Below are 20619 nucleotides of genomic sequence, written 5' to 3'. Positions count from 1 at the left end.
GAGCCCTCCAGGTGCGCGGCCGGGCCCTGCAGTAGGTGACGTACGGATGGAATGCCTCTGGGGGCCGGGACTGGGTGTCCCCGGACTGCGGGGACCCCTCCCTCCGGGGGAGGGACCCGGACTCCTCCAGTGACGACGTGCGCCAGACTTCAGCGCCTCCCGCCCGCCCCGCTGCGGAACTTGGACTAACAGGTGGCTTTGTCCGGGCGGTCTGTTCCCCTCCAGGTTGTGCACGGGTTCGCCGCTTGGTCTTGGCTTTCAGACTGGGAAAGGGGTGGGGGACGTTGGTGGAGGGTTCCTCTCAAAAATCCTTGGACAGAGTTTCCTCCTCCTTTTTCTGTAATCTTTCCGCGTGTGTCAACTCCGCCTTCCGTGGTCGGGGAGGTTCTCCCGCACCCCCAGCCTTCCTGCAGTTCCAGCCCCTGCGAAGAGTTCGGCAGGGTGGCGTCTTCCTGGAGGTTGGTAGGCAGCTCTGGAAGAGATGGCCCTTCTTCTGGCCGTGTTTGGGGTCGGGTAAAAGGAGGCTCTGTAAAGCAGGGTCGCCAGGTGAGGTGGAGCTTGCTCCCTTTCTCCCTCACCCCCATGATGCCTGTTCTCATCTGGAAACCTGCCCACCTCTGCCCCCCACTTTCTCTCCCAAACGAAGCTGCTTTGAACTTGGAGCTTATTGCCCGGACTGAGTGGAGTCTTCCAGGAGCAGGAATGTGCAATCAGTAGTTTGGGAAACACAGCCACCATCACACCCTCCTCTTTTCTTCTGAAAAACATCATTTTTCAAAAGGAAAATGGTGTGCAGATGCTCAGGTCGCCGACGCCTACTCCTCTCATCTGGAGGACGTGCCCACGCCACTGCCTGCGACGGCACCTGCGTTAGACACAGAACAAGGGCGGCTGGGGCCCCGTGCTCTACCTCGCAGGCCCCACTGGGTGCTGTGTATGTGGTCCAGTAAGTCGAGCCCCTGTCATCACCCAAGCCCACGCATCTGGGCCCCAGGCCTTCCAGGTTCCTGGTCGAAATTGGAACTCACTCCTCCATGCCAGTGAGCCTGGCCTCTGCAGAGTGGCTCGAATGCCTCCTTTATTAATTTCTCATCCTAATTAGGATTGATGCCGCACTTAGCATCTTGCCAGCTGCCTTGAGCCGTTTGCACTCGATGTTCATCAAGAGAGCCCCAAGCTGATCTGGGCAGCAGGCTCTGCTGGCGGAGGGAGGGTGGGGAGCCGCCATCTGGGGACTTCACCCCAAGAACTGGGCTGCCTCTGTCATCCCCCAGGAGCTCAGGGGTTCTGGGGGCCAAACCAGGCCACTTCCAAGGGCCAGGACATCCTTGGACCAAGCCAGGGCTGAGAGAGCTGGCTCAGGATCCCTCGGGATGCTCTAGAATCATCCTGGCAGTCCTTCAGCTGGGGCGGAAACTGCGAGCTTATCTCACAAAAGCACATCGCAGAGTCCGACGGCTGTCTGCCATCTATGACGTCTCCACCTGCCAGCGAGCGTCCAGGCCGAGACCCGGACGCTCTGTGGGGACATGGTCACCTCAGTATTGGCTTCTGTGTGTACAATGCATCATTTCCACCTGCTCTCTAGCAAAGTACCCCAAAGCATTTCATGGGAAAAAAATGAAAAGCTCAAACCTCTAAGCTGAAACTGAAGATACACTGCAGCAGGCAGCTAATAAAACACCAGTTGTGACAGTGGGACTCTGAAGGGTTTGCTGGCATCTCACAAACCGCAGATTCAGTTCCCTGGCTGTTTCACAGGAATGATGTTCTGAGGTCGGGAGAGCCCAGCCCGCTGTGTACTTAAGGTGTCCGTGCAGGCTGGCGGGGCTGCGTGTAGAAACCTGCTGCTCCCAGGCTCACCACGGCCGACATCACCCTTTTCCACCCCCAAAGCCGGCTCTCCCCGCTGCCCCTCTACAGGACGAGTGTCACAGTCCTCCAGCGCACAGAGCCTGTGCACGTTACCGCACGGCACGCTCACAACAGCCCTGAGAGGGTGCCCTGTTCACCTCCACCTGCAGCGTGGGGAACAGAGGCTCAGAGAGGGCAAGGCACTCGCCCAGAGGCACCCAGGTAGGAGGCTGCAGGGCCAGCATCGAGCCTTTGTCTCACTGCAAAGCTCTCCCCACCGTGTTGTCCTGCCCTTTCCCAAACATCTTCTGGGTTACCATTAAAAATAGAACCAAGTACTTGCCTAGCCAGTGGAGGAGCCCAGCTCTGAGGCTGGCTTGCGGCAGCGTGAAGGCATTTGGAAGTGAGAATGTACAACTGATACACAAATTGCATAACACACACTCTCTTCTCGCTTCTCTCTGTTTCTGTCTTTGTCTCTGTGTGTCTGTCTCTCTCTCTTTTCCTACCACGTTCTGGACTAGCCTGTTCCCACCACAAAGAGCCATCTGCTTCCTCCGTCTCCTAGACCCCCACCTCCTTCTTTCTTTGCATCTTTGGTGACATTCAGCCCAAGGCTGGGGACACAGGAAAGGAGTAACAAATCTTTGTGGACTTCTCCACCAAAGCTACTGCCCACCAACATTTGTTCAGTCTCTAATGCATTCTGGAATCGGGCAAGGTGTAGAAGGTAAACAGGCATTCCGGAGCATGCACTGTGTGCCAGGGACCGGAGACCTCGTGTAGACATGGGAAGGGAAGGGGAGACTCTGGGCCCCGAGGGCAGCAGCTTATGCGGCAAAGCCCCCGTGCCCGCTGGGAGCTCGAGATGCTCACGGGGGCTGCCAGACACCAGGGTCCCCGAGCGAGCCAGTCACTGTGCTCTGGGCCCAGAATACAGGGTCCTGGCAAAGTTCAGCCTCAGCGGTACCACCGCCCAGGTCGCCCATAGACGGAGCTGACGTCAGCACACTCGCAGCTCGGTCAGAGCCCTGAGATGGCAAGTGCCAGGGGTGGCCCCGGGCCTGCTGCTTTGTGTCAGCTCTGTCCTGGGCACCTACTGGGGAGCGGATAGGGAGGCGCTGGCCCCTGCGAGTGAGAGGCTCCTTTGCTCCATCATGCTCACTCCCACCCCCGCCCCGCCGCGGGCGGCATCTCTCACCAATGAGTGTACCCAAACTTCATTCACACCACGGCCCCCAGAGGAAGAGAAGGTATTTGCACTGCACCCCGGGGGCTGGGGAGGAGAGGACAGCCATCGGTGACTACCCCGGGGCACCAGCCACCCCAGGCCCTGCCCAGCTCCAGGGGGGCACGCTTCTCTGGCACATCTGGAACCCTCTCACGACCGGCCAGCTGGGAAGCTCTGCCTTACCCCACACTCCGGACACAGGCCCGTTCAGGGAGGTTTGGGTCTGAATTCCGTCCTTTCCCCTCCTGCCCCAGGCCAGGCACTGGGCTGGGCGCTCTTCCTGTCTTTCATTTTCTCTTGCAGTAACTCACAGGCCGCCTGTCCAGTCAGGCCCAGGGGGTTGCGAGCAGAGAGCAGGCTCCCTTCCCGCAGCACCCGGCCCATCAGCTGGTCCCCTCGTCCGCAGGCCCTCCTTTGCCCTCCAGGGTTGCTCATAACAGCCATCACATCAACCTCCATGCAGGACTTCACATTAGTTCGTATAATTGCCAGCAACTCTGCAAGGTAAATCTTAATTATCTGCCTTTTATAGGTGGAGAAAATGAGGCTTAAGATAGGCACGGCTTCTGGGTGTCAGGGATGCCTGCCACTGTCCGGATCGTGGTTGAGGCCAAGCACATGAGCCCAGCTTTCCCCCAGCCAGGGGACGCCCTTTGTTTGAACCACACAGATTTGGGAAGGGACCTGCCTTAGTCAGCTCGGCTGCCATAACAAAATGTGGTAGACTCAATGGCTTAAACCACAGACATTATTTCTTACAGTTCTGGAGGCTGGAAGTCCAAGATCAAGGTGCTGGGCAATTCGGTTCCTGGTGAGAGCTGCTTCCTGGCAAACGGCCACCTCATCCCTGTGTCCTCATGTGACGGAGAGAGCTCTCTGTTCTCTCCTTGTAAGGGCACTAATCCCATCATGAGGACCCCACCCTCATGACCTCATCTCTCTAGTCACCTCCCAAAGTCCCGTCTCTGAATACTTCGGCGGTTAGAGCTTCAACATATGGATCTGGGGGGGATGCAAGCATTCAGTCTGTGACAGGGCTGCTCTTCCTTCTGTCCCTGCTCTGTAGCTGGTGCCCAGTGTCTCATCGTTCAGGAAGGGGCCCTGGCAGTCCCTTCTCATGTCTACCTTCCCTTAATGTCCTGCTCTGTCTCTTCACCCTCCTCTGTTCTTCACTCTTTTCTTTCTTCTGACAAGAAAAACCCAGCTGGAGCCAGCTGACTTAGTGAAGAGAAGCTGGGGATCTTGGTGGACCCCAGCCTGACTTAATGGTCTTGCAGCAGAGCCGGCTTTGGAGGAGCCCCATGTCAGGGGCTTCAGAAAGGCTCAGTAGGAAACCAGCAGCTCTTTAAAGTAAATCTCCTGGTGTCAGTCTGCTCAGACGACCAAGACTCTGGGGATATCTAGGACGTAGTAACAGATGCAGAGAGTAGGAAGGGGCCTCAGGTCATCAGATCCAGGGTGTCAGAGAGCCTGGTGGGCCTCTGTCTCCTCATCTGAAAGTGGGGCCTGGCTGATCTGGAATATTCCTCCCACCTTTGTCTTTCAGCCAAACAAGCCCCAGAGAGCCCTGCCCACAGCCTCCAGGTAGAACCAGGTTCAGTGTGGCCTTGATGTGGCCCACAGGAAGCCGGGTTCTCCAGCTGGAAGAGCCTTCGAGATTAGTTCAGTGGCTCTCAACCTTATTTCTGCTAAGACACACGTGTAAAGGATATGTCACCTGCCTGCTGGGCATGCCTTATCCATCCATCCATCCCTTCATTTATTCTTGCTCACGGAGCACTGCTCTGTGTCAGACGTGTGGGGCTCTGAGTCACAGGGGTGGGCAGCACGGACGTGGCCCTGCTCTCTTGGAGCCGAAGTTCTAATGGGGTAGCTGACGCTTCCAGGTACTGATGAGTGTTTTGATGGAAACAGAGCCGGGTCGGGGGGCGCTGGGAGAGGCCGGGCAGGGTGGCCACTGGTCAGAGGGCCGTGAAGGAGGTGTCAGAGAAGGACCGGAGGGAGCGCTTCCAGGAAGAGGAAGAGGCAGACGAGGCCGCGAGGCAGGAAAGAACCTGGTGCAGGTGGCGGAGCGTGAGGGGGGTTGCGGGGGGTGCGGGGCTCCATCCCTGTGGAGGGGCTGGGAGAGGCTTCGAGGTAAGGGTCAGCACCCTGCTTTATCTGCTTTTTATGACCAGGGATCTGTGCTTGGGGAGGGGAGGGGATGGCATTGGGGTCTGATTTACGTTTTCAGGAAGTCCACTGGCTACCTGTGGAGAACGGGTTGGGAGAGGAAATCAAGTGTGAGCCCGTAGGGGTCCCAGGTTTTCACACTACTGCCCAGCCCCCCACAGCCAAAAGTGTGCCGGAAAGTTCCGTAGAGCACAGCTTAGGGGAACCACGGTAGCTCGTACCCGTCCAGGTGTTGTGGATTCACCACTGCTGCCCTCACGACAGGGCGGGATTTCTCACCCTCGGTACCTTGGAAATTTTGAACGGGATCCTTTTGTCTGTGGGGCTCCCCTGTGTGTTGTAGAAGGTTAGCAGCGTCTCTGGCCTCTACCCACTAGAAGTCAGCTACAGCCCCGCCTCACCAAGCTGTGACAACCGCAGGCGTCTCCAGACTTTGCCATAGGTCTCCTGGATGGTGGAGGGGGCCCAGGCAAGAGTGCCCCCCATCGAGAACCGCTGCTCTCAGGGAAGTGCCATTTCGGTAGAGGGCAAGGGCTGACCTGATTTCCGGCAACTGAAAGGAACTTCACTTATTTCTCTTTCCTTCGAGAAAACACATGGAACCTTGGGGGGAAGCGGGTGTCGGGGAGCATCTCTATTAAGGGGATGACCTGGCATCTGCTTCAGGTGACCGCAGATGTAACTGGTACCCGGCTCCATTCCTTTCTTAAGAGTCGTGAATTGCAGGTGACCCAGCTCACCCTGCCTGTGACGCCCCAGCATGTGTCCACACGGGTGGGCACTGCAGATGTGGCTGGATCCTTCCACTCTGCAAGCAGAGGAAACCAAGGCTGGAGAGGCAGAGGGACTTACTCAAGGTCACACAGCTGGTTAGTGACAGAGCCGGGAGCAGAAGGTCTGGGGCTGCCTGGTTAGGGTTCTCTGCCCGCCCAGCCTCCCTGTGGGCTGGCACCTGGGTGAAGACCAGGCATCTAGCAACCACCGTAGCACAAGGTGAGCAGCAAGAAATACAGAAGGACGAAGGGACTCCCTCCCCCCGGGCCTTTCTCTGCCGTCCTTGCCCCATGGCATCTCGAGGGCTCCCTGAGCATCGGGACGGGGCCGGGGTCCAGACAACCCTCCAAATGAAGCTCCAGGGTCTTTGCAAAGCAGACGGTGCCTCCCCTCAGAGGCCCACGGCTCCCAGCTGGCCCGAGGATGCGGGGTGTGACCTCACACTTAGCCATGCCTGGCCTTGGCATCAGGCCTCCTCCACCCCTCCCCCTTCCCCGGAGCCAGGATGGAGGCAGGAACCGGAGATGGCTTGGGTCAGAAGAACCCTCTGACTGTTTCTGCTTCCCAAAACATCAGGACCTCTCCATCACCCCCATGCCTACCCACACCAAACTTCTATCTGCCCTTCAAGTCAGCGTCCTCCGAAAAGTTAACCCCAGCTCTTTCTTCGGGCTCCTTGCGCATTCTGTCCCGCAGCTGCAAAGGGCCTCACTGCCCACGGGCTTGAAAGGGCTTCTAACTGGAGCTGCTCTCGCCCCTCCCCCGCTCGTCACTCCCCTCCCCCACCTCCGCGATTGCAGACCTGAAGCAAGGTCCCCACTGTCACAGCATCCAACCCTCTGTGCCTCGTACCTCACCAAGCCCACGGAGGCAGAGGTGCCCAGCAAGTGCTGTTTACGTGTCCTCCCCCCACCCCGCTACAACCCCCTGCCCCGCCATTGCCCCATTTACAAAAGAGAGTGTGCAGAGGCCCAGGGGAGTTTCTGGACTCAAGCCCAGCTCCAGAGCCTGGAAGGAAAACAAATTATTCAAAATTGTTCGCCTCCCTAGCTCACCCGCCATCAGCCTCCTGGACCTGGGGAGACAGACAGGGGCCGCGCGCTTGTCTCAGCTCACTTCTTCCAACCTCTGTTACTCCACGTGGAAGTGGCAGTGTCAGGTGGCTAGCACTGAAGTCACATGGACCTGGGTTTGAGTCCAGGCTCTGCCATTAGTCAGCTGTGTGTCTTCAGGTAAGCTAGCTAACCTCTCTGAACTACGGTTCCTTCACTGTAAAATAGAGCCATCACTGAATCAACCCCTGGGATTGTTGTAAAGGTTTTATGAGAAAATGCATGTAAAATAACCCTCATGGCGCCTGGCATCTTGTAGATTTTCAAGGTGTGATGGCCTTCCCCTTACTTCCATATTTCCTGAAACTTGGAAGTTTTCCCAGAAAAAATAAGTCACCCAACCTTTGCAGCTGAGCTGAGTGAGGCCCCAGGTCAGCTCACTGGCCTCCAGGGTCTGGGAATGGAGGAAGCTGAGTGTCCCCGGGGATGTTCAGGGCACCGTAGAACATGGTGTTCTTTCATCACCTCTCAGAGGCAAAACCACGCTGAATGGCTTCTGTGAGCCATAAAATCAGAACCAGAGGGCTCTCAATTAAGAGTCGAAACAGGGTCTAGCACCAAGGCAGCGCCCAGAGCGCTTCCCCCCATCGCACTTCCTGGCAGGCACCGGGGCTACAGCTGTGACCTCCAGTGTTGTGGGCTCAGGGCTGTGATAAAGGAGGAGAGGGTGCCGGGTGTGGAAACACTGGGGCAGGAGTCAGGAGACCTGTGCCTGGTTCTGGTTCTGTGGCTAACATCCGGACAGTCTTCTGGGTATCCCTTAACCTCCTAGAGCCTTTGATTGCTTGGCTGTCAAATGGGCAAATGACACCTGTCTTTCCCTTCATCCGTCTCTCATCCCTCCCTCCAACCTCCCTCCTCTCTACCTCTGTCTCCCTCTTTCCCCCCCCTTCCCTCCGTCCTCCTGTCTCCTTGCATCTGTTCTTCCCCCTCTTCCCTCCGTCCTCCTGTGCCCTCCCAGGGTTGTGCGAATACCCAATGAGAGGGTACTTGGGAAAGTGCTGTGACAAGCATGGTGGCTGTGCTGCCACAGAGGCGCTGCAGAGGGTACAGGATTTCGGGCTCATTTTCTTGGAAACACTTGGCTTGGCCTCTTTTCACCCTGACACCTCAGCGAGGACCCGCATGCTGGTGGCAGCCTCACCTGTTGGATGCGCTGCTGCTGGCTTGTTCTCACCTCCAGAGAATCAGCCGGTCCCCTCTCCCACCCACTTGATCGTTCGTGCTCAGGACACACTGATGACCTGCTTTGCGCTCATCCCAGAGCTGGCCACCGCAGAGATGAGAAAAAACGCCTTTCCTGCGACATCCCCTTGGGATTCCTTACAGACCGCCCAGACCCACCCACAGCTTTCCCTCCACCTGGCTCCCAGCCGCTGTCATGTCTTGCCTGGATGCCGCAAGTAGTGTCCTGACCCTTCTTCCCTCCCCCCCCTCCCGCCCACCCCCATGCTAGCCCTTCTTCACACACGAGCTTGGAAAAATGGAAATCAGATCACGTCATTCCCTAGCTCGATGGCCCGTCAATGGGGCCACAACCCACTTGAGATAAAGTCAGGCTCCTTCCCTGATCTGTGAAGCTCCACAGATCTAGCCCCACACACACACCTCTGACACCTCCCACCAGGGGCTTCACTGTACAGAAGAGTCAGGTCAGGTGATCTCTGAACCAAGTCTTCCTGATGGTTAATGGGACAGGGGCGGGGTGTGTGGCAGGGGAGTCAACGAGACCTGCATTTGAATACTGCTCTGCCCTGTGTTAGCTCTGTGACCTTGGGCAGATTCCTTGGCTTCTCTGTTTTCTCATCTGTAAAACAGAGATACAGCGGTAGACACCCTCAGCCGATGGAGCCACTCCCCAAGACACAACCAAAGAGGAGTGTCCTGAGGTGGGGGAACAGGAGACTCCTCGGCTTCAGATGGGCTGAGTGCACAAGGCTGAGGCCCCCCCTCTGCAGGTCCCCCCCAGCCAAGGGACCCACTCCCCAAGACACAACCGAAGAGGAGTGTCCTGAGGTGGGGGAACAGGAGACTCCTCGGCTTCAGATGGGCTGAGTGCACAAGGCTGAGGCCCCCCCTCTGCAGGGTGGAGTAGCACTGAAGTCACATGGACCTGGGTTTGAGTCCAGGCTCTGCCATTAGTCAGCTGTGTGTCTTCAGGTAAGCTAGCTAACCTCTCTGAACTACGGTTCCTTCACTGTAAAATAGAGCCATCACTGAATCAACCCCTGGGATTGTTGTAAAGGTTTTATGAGAAAATGCATGTAAAATAACCCTCATGGCGCCTGGCATCTTGTAGATTTTCAAGGTGTGATGGCCTTCCCCTTACTTCCATATTTCCTGAAACTTGGAAGTTTTCCCAGAAAAAATAAGTCACCCAACCTTTGCAGCTGAGCTGAGTGAGGCCCCAGGTCAGCTCACTGGCCTCCAGGGTCTGGGAATGGAGGAAGCTGAGTGTCCCCGGGGATGTTCAGGGCACCGTAGAACATGGTGTTCTTTCATCACCTCTCAGAGGCAAAACCACGCTGAATGGCTTCTGTGAGCCATAAAATCAGAACCAGAGGGCTCTCAATTAAGAGTCGAAACAGGGTCTAGCACCAAGGCAGCGCCCAGAGCGCTTCCCCCCATCGCACTTCCTGGCAGGCACCGGGGCTACAGCTGTGACCTCCAGTGTTGTGGGCTCAGGGCTGTGATAAAGGAGGAGAGGGTGCCGGGTGTGGAAACACTGGGGCAGGAGTCAGGAGACCTGTGCCTGGTTCTGGTTCTGTGGCTAACATCCGGACAGTCTTCTGGGTATCCCTTAACCTCCTAGAGCCTTTGATTGCTTGGCTGTCAAATGGGCAAATGACACCTGTCTTTCCCTTCATCCGTCTCTCATCCCTCCCTCCAACCTCCCTCCTCTCTACCTCTGTCTCCCTCTTTCCCCCCCCTTCCCTCCGTCCTCCTGTCTCCTTGCATCTGTTCTTCCCCCTCTTCCCTCCGTCCTCCTGTGCCCTCCCAGGGTTGTGCGAATACCCAATGAGAGGGTACTTGGGAAAGTGCTGTGACAAGCATGGTGGCTGTGCTGCCACAGAGGCGCTGCAGAGGGTACAGGATTTCGGGCTCATTTTCTTGGAAACACTTGGCTTGGCCTCTTTTCACCCTGACACCTCAGCGAGGACCCGCATGCTGGTGGCAGCCTCACCTGTTGGATGCGCTGCTGCTGGCTTGTTCTCACCTCCAGAGAATCAGCCGGTCCCCTCTCCCACCCACTTGATCGTTCGTGCTCAGGACACACTGATGACCTGCTTTGCGCTCATCCCAGAGCTGGCCACCGCAGAGATGAGAAAAAACGCCTTTCCTGCGACATCCCCTTGGGATTCCTTACAGACCGCCCAGACCCACCCACAGCTTTCCCTCCACCTGGCTCCCAGCCGCTGTCATGTCTTGCCTGGATGCCGCAAGTAGTGTCCTGCCCCTTCTTCCCGCCCCTCCCTCCCGCCCGCCCCCATGCTAGCCCTTCTTCACACACGAGCTTGGAAAAATGGAAATCAGATCACGTCATTCCCTAGCTCGATGGCCCGTCAATGGGGCCACAACCCACTTGAGATAAAGTCAGGCTCCTTCCCTGATCTGTGAAGCTCCACAGATCTAGCCCCACACACACACCTCTGACACCTCCCACCAGGGGCTTCACTGTACAGAAGAGTCAGGTCAGGTGATCTCTGAACCAAGTCTTCCTGATGGTTAATGGGACAGGGGCGGGGTGTGTGGCAGGGGAGTCAACGAGACCTGCATTTGAATACTGCTCTGCCCTGTGTTAGCTCTGTGACCTTGGGCAGATTCCTTGGCTTCTCTGTTTTCTCATCTGTAAAACAGAGATACAGCGGTAGACACCCTCAGCCGATGGAGCCACTCCCCAAGACACAACCGAAGAGGAGTGTCCTGAGGTGGGGGAACAGGAGACTCCTCGGCTTCAGATGGGCTGAGTGCACAAGGCTGAGGCCCCCCCTCTGCAGGGTGGAGGCGGGGCTGGCCTGGACACAGGGACATGGCGGTCACCTGCTCGATGGATAGAAACAGCTCCCCTTGTGATGAGATGTCAGGCTGTGCCTGTTGACCCCAGTGTCTCGGTTCCCTGATGGGACCAATGGCACTGGGGCATTTGTATTGTCTGAACCAAAGTTCTAGACAAAAGAGCAGAGGACAGATTCTCTCATGTTGTTGTATAGGATGTAGGAAGTGTTACTGAGATCCTGAAATGTTGGCATTCTTAGATTTGGTGGGGAGATGGTGGAGTAGAAGGGAGAACGATCCAGAAAATTTTAAATCAAGACTGCCCTAGAGAAACCCAGACCCTAGCACAGGAATAAAGACGCAGACGTAGAGAATGGACTTGAGGACACAGGGAGGGGGAAGGGTAAGCTGGGATGAAGCGAGAGAGTGGCATGGACATACATACACTACCAAGTGTAAGATAGCTAGTGGGAAGCAGGTGCATAGCACAGGGAGATCAGCTCGGTGCTTTGTGACCACCTAGAGGGGTGGGATAAGGAGGGTGGGAGGGAGACGCAAGAGGGAGGAGATAGGGCGATATATGTATATGAATAGCTGCTTCACTTTGTTATAAAGCAGAAACTAACACACCATTGTAAAGCAATTATACTCCAATAAAGATGTTAAAAAACAAACAAACAAAAACCCCAGACCCTAGTAATGGGCCACGTGCAAAGGATGCAGAACGACTGGTGTCACCAGGGCCGTATTCGGGCACCTCTGCGTCCTTTCACGCTCTGCTGTCGCCATCTTGAAATCCTTAATGATTTCTGAACGAGAGGACCCCCATTTTCATTTTGCACTGGACCCCCCCCAAAATCCCGTAGCCAGGCCTGGGTGTCCTGTTCTGTCCCGAGAGAAGACTTTGATTGGAGGAGGGGTGGGCCGGGGAAGCTGGGACTGGAGGGGGGTGATGCTGGAGGGTCCTGAGTTTGCACAGAAGTTGGTGGCTGGGGTGGGGGCAGGGGGGTGTTACTGGAACCACCTCTCTTGTTTCCTCCAAGGGCCCCCTCAAACAGTACGCAGGGCCAGGGCTGCCTTGGAGATGGGAGAGCACCTTGTTAGCGTTTATGGGCCACCTGCCGAGCGCCTGCCTTCGTGCTGGACACTGTGGGTACAGAAAGGCCTTGGGGAGCTTACTGGCGGGTGCTGGGGAAGCCAAGGGAGAAGAGGCGGCAAAGTGAGGACAGAGCCTCAGAACACATCCGGATGTCAGGGCCTGCTCCCAGGGGTTCCGCTAAGGCCTGTCTCTCAGGGTCGTCCGGAGGGTCAAGTGGAAAACACTCACGGCGCTCTGCGTACACCTGCTTCGCCATAGGCGCGAAATACACAGCAGCGCTTATGAGTGGCGTCTCGGAGGACGTCTGGTGGACGTGGGGCGGAGGGCCCGGTGCCCGGGTGCGTCGGGCTTTGAGTCCAGGCTCTACCTCCCAATGGCCTCTGACCGGCCGTTGCACCGTCTCTGAGCCTCAGTTGCTTTCTCGGCAAAATGGGTACGTTAGCAACACCTCCTGTGCAGAAGTGCTGGCGGGGGCGGGGGGCGGGGCGAGGTGAGCTGTTGATGCTTGGCCTGGGGCTGGAACACATGCCCGACGCCCCAGAGGCTGCCCTGCACCTGGGGCTACGGGAGGGCCCACCAGGCTTATCCGCAGCCCCCAGACCAGACCGCGAGCTGAGAGGGGAACGGGACTCCCCGAGGACATCTCAGGACACCCAGGCTTCCTTCCAGGGGCCGGACAGTCCAGCCAAGGCCGTGTCACCAGCTCGTCTGGCCGCGCGGTGTGGGGAGGGTGCCCCAGGCTTGCTTCCGCCGCTGATAACAAGCGCACATTGACGCCGGCTCCCGGGGGCCAGCGCGCTGTTCCCGGCTCGCATCTGAGCCCTCGCCCGAGACATTTGCTCGCTTCAGCAGTTTGGCATATCATACAAAGGGGCTCTGATTTCCCCTGATGTCCAACTCCTCTTGCATGAAAAATAGCTTTTGTTATCTTTCTGCCCACGGATTCCTGCGTGCGAGTCAAGGCCAGACGCCTGGGGGGTGGAGAGGCTGCACCGGCTTAACCATTGGGAGGGGCTTCCTTCTCCCGCCTCGGCCGCCCCTGTGGCCCGTGGCCGCGGCCCTGGCGATCCGGCTCTCGGGGCGTTGCCTGCGGGCCCCTGGCCTGTCCCCCACCTTCACGCTGGTCAGCCCCTCTTCCCACGCAGTGGCTGTTTGTGATGTGTCCCCAGGGTCCTTGTTTGGGTTGCCTCCTTCCCCACTGTCCCCACCATCACCCCCTCCTCCGAAACCCAGGTCCTTTGTTCCCGCCCATCCCCCAGTTCTCCCCGCCCCGCCTTCTGTTTCTTTCTTTCTAACTTGCCTTTCTGATTATCTCTTCCCTTTTCCTTTCTAGTCTGCCGTATTTAAAGCACAGAAGCCTTCTCCTCCTTCCTGTTCAAGGCAGATTTTTGAAAGTTCTTGTGACATTTACTAGATAAAAATGTATTCTCTGAACTCTGCAATTATTAGGAGGGTTATTAAACACGAGGAGAATTCTATTAAATAGCAAATTGAGTGAGTCAGAGACCCACAGATGTGAAACCTCTAAAGGTTATCTGGTACAAAATAGACGCGACTATCGCTATGGCTGTTCTCCGAGGCCTGAAAGAAATATTGGGGAAAAATTCACCAAAATGGTTTTTCTTAATGATGGTCATGGGAAGTCTGAGTGCTTTATCTTATCTCCTTCTTTCCTTTTCTAATTTTCTACCCTGTTTGGTGGGGGGGAATACCTGAACCTGATATTTAATTTTAAAAAGCACCAGGGCCAGTCTCCAGCCCGCAGACAGGTGAATGTCTCAGTATGTTCATTCAGCATCCGCCGTGTCTGCTCTCTGTCTCCTTAACTGCATCCAGGAACATGCCCCAGGCATCACGCCCAGTCACCTTTTGTCAGTGTTTTATTTCGGGTCGCCCCTGACTTATAACCAAATTGATTGCTGGATGAAAGCCTTTTCGAGCCATCCACCATCAAATCTTTATTTCCCGTAAGCACAATTTACACACCGGGTTTCCATTCTTAGACATCCATCTCACGTAATAAAAGTGCCCAAAGTGACTGCAACAGTAAGTGAAAAGCAAATAAAACCCAGATATATGCTCTCACAAACTTTTATCACATATGTACAACCAAGTACTTAATATAAAAGCTTGGCCATGAAATCTTCCTTTGGGGGAATTTTTCTGCCTGAGCCAGACTGGCCAAGGTTTCTTAAAATATGAATCCAATGAAGTTTGAACAGAAGCCTCTGCTTTTTTTCCCTGAAAATCGCCCTGCGGCAAGTTTAAGCACGCTCCGTGCACCAAAAGATCCTCAAATGCTTTAAAATAAAAGGGTTCTTCCGTCTCAGAATTCTTCCATTGCCAATTCCCTTTGTGTAAATTCTTTAGAAAAGACCTGTGCCTGGCGGATATTGGAGGAAAGGCAGTTTCCACTGTGACCCGTACCTGTACTGCTGCTGTAACCACACCCTGCTCTTTGTGCCAGTGAGTCAGGTGACAGGTCACCCCCAGTGGGTGCTGGGGTATCAGCTTCCGGGAGTCCCCATTGCCAGGTTAATGGTCCTTGTTGCTCATTAATGCTGCTTTTAGCCATTAGCGGCAGTTGTGGTTAAGATAAAAGCACCAGCGAGGTCCACATCTGGCGTCTGTGGCTGAGATGGCCAATACTTGAACCAGAAAGTTGTTTCTCGAATCTCATCAGAATCTCTGTGCCTCTGATGGTGATGTCTGTTCCTTCTTGTTCAGTCTTTCCTGCTGAAAACAAAGCACTCATCTTCAGCCTTGAAAGCCCTTCATCTTCTCGGAAGTGGTGTTTATGCCCACCTTTGGTCTCCCCTTCTCCGGAGGATTGGGAAGGAAATCTACCTGGTTTTCTTGCTTTTTGCTTTTAAACCTGGGTGCTTTCTCTAGCTCACTTCTGGCTTTCAGTCAACAAGTCTTTGGGGCGTGCCTGCCGGTGCAAAGGGCTCTGGGAGGGGCTGGGGTCCAGAGACCCGGAGGAGACCCTCTCCTTATCAGAGGTGGGGCGTCGAGTTGCCCACAAGCAGAAGGTGGCCGGGCCAGCCCTGCTCAGCCCTCACGGCGCCCTGTTCCCCCGACCCGGTTACCTGTTCGTCCGTCCCACACCCTCCCGCCCACTTTTCCGTGTAGGACCCAAAGCACGAAGGGTTATCTGGTGAGCACTCATCGTGTACCAAGCATGACATGTATTATCTCAGGAACTTTCCACATGTTAGGTCATCCTAATAACAGCCATGATTTAATGCTATTTAATTATCTGTGGAACTATTCGTTATAGTTTGAGCTGTTACCTACACGGCCTTTACTATGTGCCAGGAACTGTCCCAGGCACCAGGTAGCTAGATAGACGGCTAGATAGCTAGATGGACTGACTTAGTTAATCCTCAGCCCCCCATGAGTGAGGTGCTATTACTATTTCCGTTGTGTACACGGGGAAACTGAGGCACGGAGAGGTTAAGCAACCTGCCCGAGGCCCCAGAGCCCGCACGTGTTGAGATCAGGATTCAGACCCACGCGGTCTAGCTCCAGGTTCGCCCTCCTCGTGCAGCTGCAGCTGTTACATCTGAATATCTCTTACATGCAGGCGCTTTGCAGTTTGTTTCATCCGTGCGCCGTAGCGAGGGTAACACTTCCTGTGTGGGCAGTGGGGAGACTGGGGCAGGCTTACCCGCCTGGGACACAGCCAGCAGCTGAGCCCCAGTCTCTGACTCCAAAACCCGCCCCCAGCTTTTTCTGCAGCCCGCTGCTGACACCTCCCGTGCCCGCTGCACGCTGGGGAGAGAGGCAGCCTCAGGCTCCCTGAGGAGAGGCTGTGGGGTAGCGCAGGGTCCGGAACCCAGGGGCCACACAGACGCTGGGGGCGGGGGTGACGGGGGCGGAGGGCTGGGTGTGAAGGCAGAGCAGTACCCACCCCACAGGCGCAGCCCAGGGGTTGCCAGACGCTGGCTGTGGGCCGGGCTGGCACGGCAGGCTTCTGGGAAGAGGTGGGCACAGCATCGTGACCAGAACAGAGCACGATGCTGGGCCCTGGGGCTGACTCATGCAGCCTGGAAAGGAAAGATTCAGCTGTCAGACCGAGGGCGGCTCTTAAGACGGGGTGCTCTCAGCAAAGAAGGTGAAAATTGTTCTGCTCAAGACAGCTCCTTTACGGAGGCAGTAAGTGTGCACTTCAAGCCCCCGGAACCCACGTCTTGCAGGGGATGCCACCTGTCAGCAGGCTTTCACACCCAGACTGCGACTGTTGGCATTCACGTGGTGACTCCCGGCTCACAAAAGGCAGATAGAAAAGCAGAGTCTGATCCTACTGTATGCTTCCATTCATATCAAGTTCAAATGCAGGCAGAACTAATCTAGGATGATGGAGGTCAGCCGTGTGGCTCCCTGTGTGAGGGTTGGCTGCCGGGGCGTGGGGTGAGAGGGAACCTCCAGGAGGGCGAACATGGTGTCTGTACCTTGATCTGGGTGGTAGTTACACGGATGTGGACATACAACCATCAAGCCGCACTCTTAGTATTTCTCCCTGTATATTAGCCTCGGTAAAAATTGAAAACAGACAAATACAGGTCTGGGGTGACAAAGACCCCTCAGGTGGCCTGCCACCAGCCCTCCCCTGCCCCCAGGGCTCCTCACCTACTGGCCTGTGTTTTCTTCAATTCTTGTCAATGCAGCAAATACTCGTTGGGAATGTGTATGCTTACCCGTGCTAAGTTCTGAGGACTCAAGGATTCATTCATTCATTCATTCCGCTATGATTTTGGCGCCTGGCCTCTTGGAAATGCTGCTTGACCTGCTAAAGGAAAAAGATCTTCCTGTTTCAGCGAGTTCCCTGGTTCAGAGCTGCTCGGAAAGACAAGAACCTCCCACTTGGACCTGTCACGATCTATAGCCTCTCCGGGAAGCTTCAAGACCCCTAGGGACACCTTCTCTCTGGCCCAGCCACTGTGATTTTGAGAGACTCTTTGGTACCCTGGCCTGGGGGACTCGGCCACCAGCCCTCGTCCTGCCCCATCGGCCCCCGGAGCTCCGCCACTGTATGTTTTAAGTTTCTATTCAAATCCAGCAAATATTCATTGGGAATTTAAAAACCAGACCCCAGACTGAGTCATGGGCACCCAAAGATTCATTCATTTATTCATTCAACAAACATTTATTGAGTGCCTGCTACTTACCAGGCAGCCTTTCAGGTGGTGGGGAAATTTTCTTTCACAGCAGTAAATAAATAAAACGGACAACAATACACGGAATGATTGTATTGTCACAGGGGAGACACACAGTAATCGAGAAAAACCAGGAGCGTCAGGGTGAAGGTCGTGATGACAGAGTGGCTGGGGGGCCTCGGAGGGAGAGCCCTCGGGGACCATTGTGTCAGGCAGAGGGACAGCAGGTGTCACGGCCCTTCCAGAGCCTGTCCCAGGCCTGAGCGGCTGAGCAGGGAGCAGGAGATGTGGGTCAGAGAGGGGACCATGGCCACTGGCAAGCACTTGGCCATTTACTCTGAGGGAGGAGCCATGGAGGGCTTGGAGCAGAGGCCTGAGGGGCTTCCACCCGGATTCCAAAAGGATCCCTCTGGCTCTCATGTTGAATAGGGTGGGGCCTGCCCTTGGGTGGCTCTTAAGTGGGTAGGGCTCTTCTGGGATCCTTAATTAAGAGAAACTTGTCATGGGCCTCTCGATTCCACAGAGAAGTCAGGGAAGGCTTCCCAGAGGCGGTGACATTTGGTCTGTGTCTTGCAGAACATGCACAAGTCTGCAGGCAGGGGGAGCTGAACAGGCAGAGTCACGCGTCTTCGCTCGTTCACAAGTTCATTCACTCATCTATTCGTCCTTTATTCATTCAGAGGACATTTTATTGAGCACCTGGGTAAAAAGTAGAATCCAGCCCTGTTCCTCGAAGAAGTCAGTGTCCAGCAAGGAGTGGGAAGACAGAGGGACAGCCAGATCCGTAACACATCCACGAGGAAACGCGGCAGGGAGCTGCAGCCGCACAGAGTGGGCGGGGGGCAGCCTCCGTGGCACGGGGTGCGGTCACAGGAGTCTTTCTGGACAACGGGTCACCTGAGCCAGTTTTGAAAGATGAGGACGAATCCACCGAGAAACAGGAAGGAGAATTTGCAGGCAGAGCACCAGCACGGGCACAGGCCTCCCACATCCCACGTTGGCACTGCAGAGGCGCGGGACACAGTGTGTTCTAGAAAGCCAAAGAACTTTGGGTCTGCTGAAACCAAAGGCCAGTATGGGAAGAGGCCCAGGAGCCAGCGTTAGGAGGAAGGCGGGGCCCGAAGCTGGAGTCCTTCGCGCATGTCAGGGGCCTGCATTCGGCCCTCGGACACCCAGATTCTGTGGCTCTACGACAGACGACGGGGAGGAGGGACCCAGGCTGGAGGCAGGGAGACCTGTTGGGAAAATGCGGGGAGAGTCCAGACCAGGGGTGATGAGCCCTGAAGGAGGACAACGGGATGGCGAAGAGGATGCATGCGAGTTCCATCTTGGAGATGGACGCGTGAGCGGGGGAAGAGCCCATCACAGGGTGACTGTGGACGGTGTGTCACCAAGCAAGACGGGACACCTGGGAGGAAAGAGGACCTAATGAGCTGGACCTTATGAAAAGTCCAGCTCCAGGGTAAAAGCACAGGGCACACGAGGGGAACAGCAGGGCCCCTTACAGCAGCTGGTCTGTACGAGACCGTACAAGGCTCTCGTGTCTTAACTAATTTCTCCACTATTTAACTATCCCCATTTCGCAGATGGGGAAACTGAGGCACAGCGGCTGACAGTAACTCTCCCAAGCGGCAGAGCATGTAAACGGCAGGGCTGGCCCTGGGCTTTGAACCCAAGCTCCTGACCACCAATCACACGGGGAGACCTCCGCCCCCAGGATGCAGGGTGAGAGCTGGAAACTTCTCTGGGGCAGTGAGAGGAGCCGTGCGTGCGGGCTGGGAGCTGTGTCTCAGCAGGACAGGGGTAGCTCTGCCCCCAGGCCCCTGTAGGCGTGGCTTCTCACGGAGGTCTCCAGCCTGCCTCCCCACACTGGTCACGCCTCTGTCCCGCAGTGCTCGCTGGGACGGACTGTGGCGCTCAACGCTCGAGAACGAAACCCCAGAGGACCCGGAACCCAGTGACAAGAAACGCTGCAGCACGCATGAGCGCGTCAGCAGCGTCCCAAGTGGAAGAAGCCAGGCGCAGAAGCTGGGCTGCTGTAACAAAGTGCCACGCCTCGTGGCTTGAACAACAGGAATGTATTGTCTCGGTCCTGGAGGCCGCAAGCCCAAGATCAAGGTGTCGGCAGGCTTGGTGCCTTCTGAGGCGCGGAGGGAGCGGGAGCGTCTCTCCGTGTCTCTGCCTGAGCTGCAGGGGCCGCCGGCGATCGTAGGTGTCCCCTGGCCCTTTGACCTCCGCCTTCCTCTTCACAGGACATTCGCCCTGTGTGCGCGTGTCTGTGTATAAATGCTCCCTTTTTATAAAGACATCAGTCATGTGGATTAGGGCCCATCCGAATGGGCGTCTTAACTGTCTTGGCAATGACCCTATGTCCAGATAAGGCCGCATTCTGAGGTCCTGGGAGTTAGGACTACAACAGGAATTTGGAAGGAAAGGGACACAATCCAACCCTCAACACTCACATATCGTGTTATGCCTTTTATACAAAATGTCCGACATATTCGTAGAAACAGAAGCAGATTAGTGGTTGCCAGGGGCTGGGAGGAGAGGGGAGTGGCAGTAACTGTTTAATGGGTGCGAGGTTTCTATTTGGGGTGATGGACACGTCTGGAACTAGGAAACAGGGGCTTGGAGAGAATAGGTAGCTTTGCCTGCAGACAGACAGCTGCTAAGTGGGTAAGATGAGATTTGCCCCGTGGCTCGTGTTCTTTCCACTACAACTGGGTTCAAGCGGACGTTTCTTTGGGGCAAGCTGTTTGACTCCTCCGAGCCTCATCTTCCTCGTCTGCAAAATGGAATCCATATATCACCCCCAGCCTCTACCCACGTGCCAACGCAAGGAGACAGTGCACGTTAAGAGCCGCTGGTACCGCCTAAGTGCTTCGCCGTTCTCATTCCTCTTTCAGTCGAGCTCCATCCAGGACGACAGAAGCCACTCTGTGTTTAGACAGAGGAAATGTAACGGAGGGAGAGACGACCCAGGTGATGCAAGAGCTGAGAAGGGACGCGGGCACCGTGGGGCGCCCGGACGTGAGTCACCACAGGCGGCTCTGCCGGCCCGACAGTGGAGAGACGGCAGGAGGAGGTGTCTTCGCCAGAGGCCAGGCCATTCAGCAAGCGTCTGGGTCTTGGGAAGCAGGGCCCAGTGAGGGAGGGACTTCCCGGGCGGGGCTGGACCCCCAGAAGTGGTGCAGCGGCTGCCGCAGACCCTGTCCGAGACCA

The 20619-nt window shown here is 56.2% G+C and overlaps 1 protein-coding gene across 1 annotated transcript in view; it reads left to right on the top strand.

Moving 5' to 3' along the window:
* CACNG4 (calcium voltage-gated channel auxiliary subunit gamma 4) overlaps positions 1 to 20619 on the top strand; it is a 62832-nt gene that overhangs the window by 990 nt on the left and 41223 nt on the right. The gene's annotated exons all lie outside the window — the stretch shown is intronic.

This window comes from Neophocaena asiaeorientalis, unplaced genomic scaffold, assembly GCF_003031525.2.
Source record: "Neophocaena asiaeorientalis asiaeorientalis breed wild unplaced genomic scaffold, Neophocaena_asiaeorientalis_V1.1 scaffold30, whole genome shotgun sequence".
Lineage (NCBI taxonomy): Eukaryota > Metazoa > Chordata > Mammalia > Artiodactyla > Phocoenidae > Neophocaena > Neophocaena asiaeorientalis.
The sequence above is the reverse complement of the archived record's forward strand: the minus strand, read 5'-3'. Positions and strand labels throughout refer to the sequence as shown.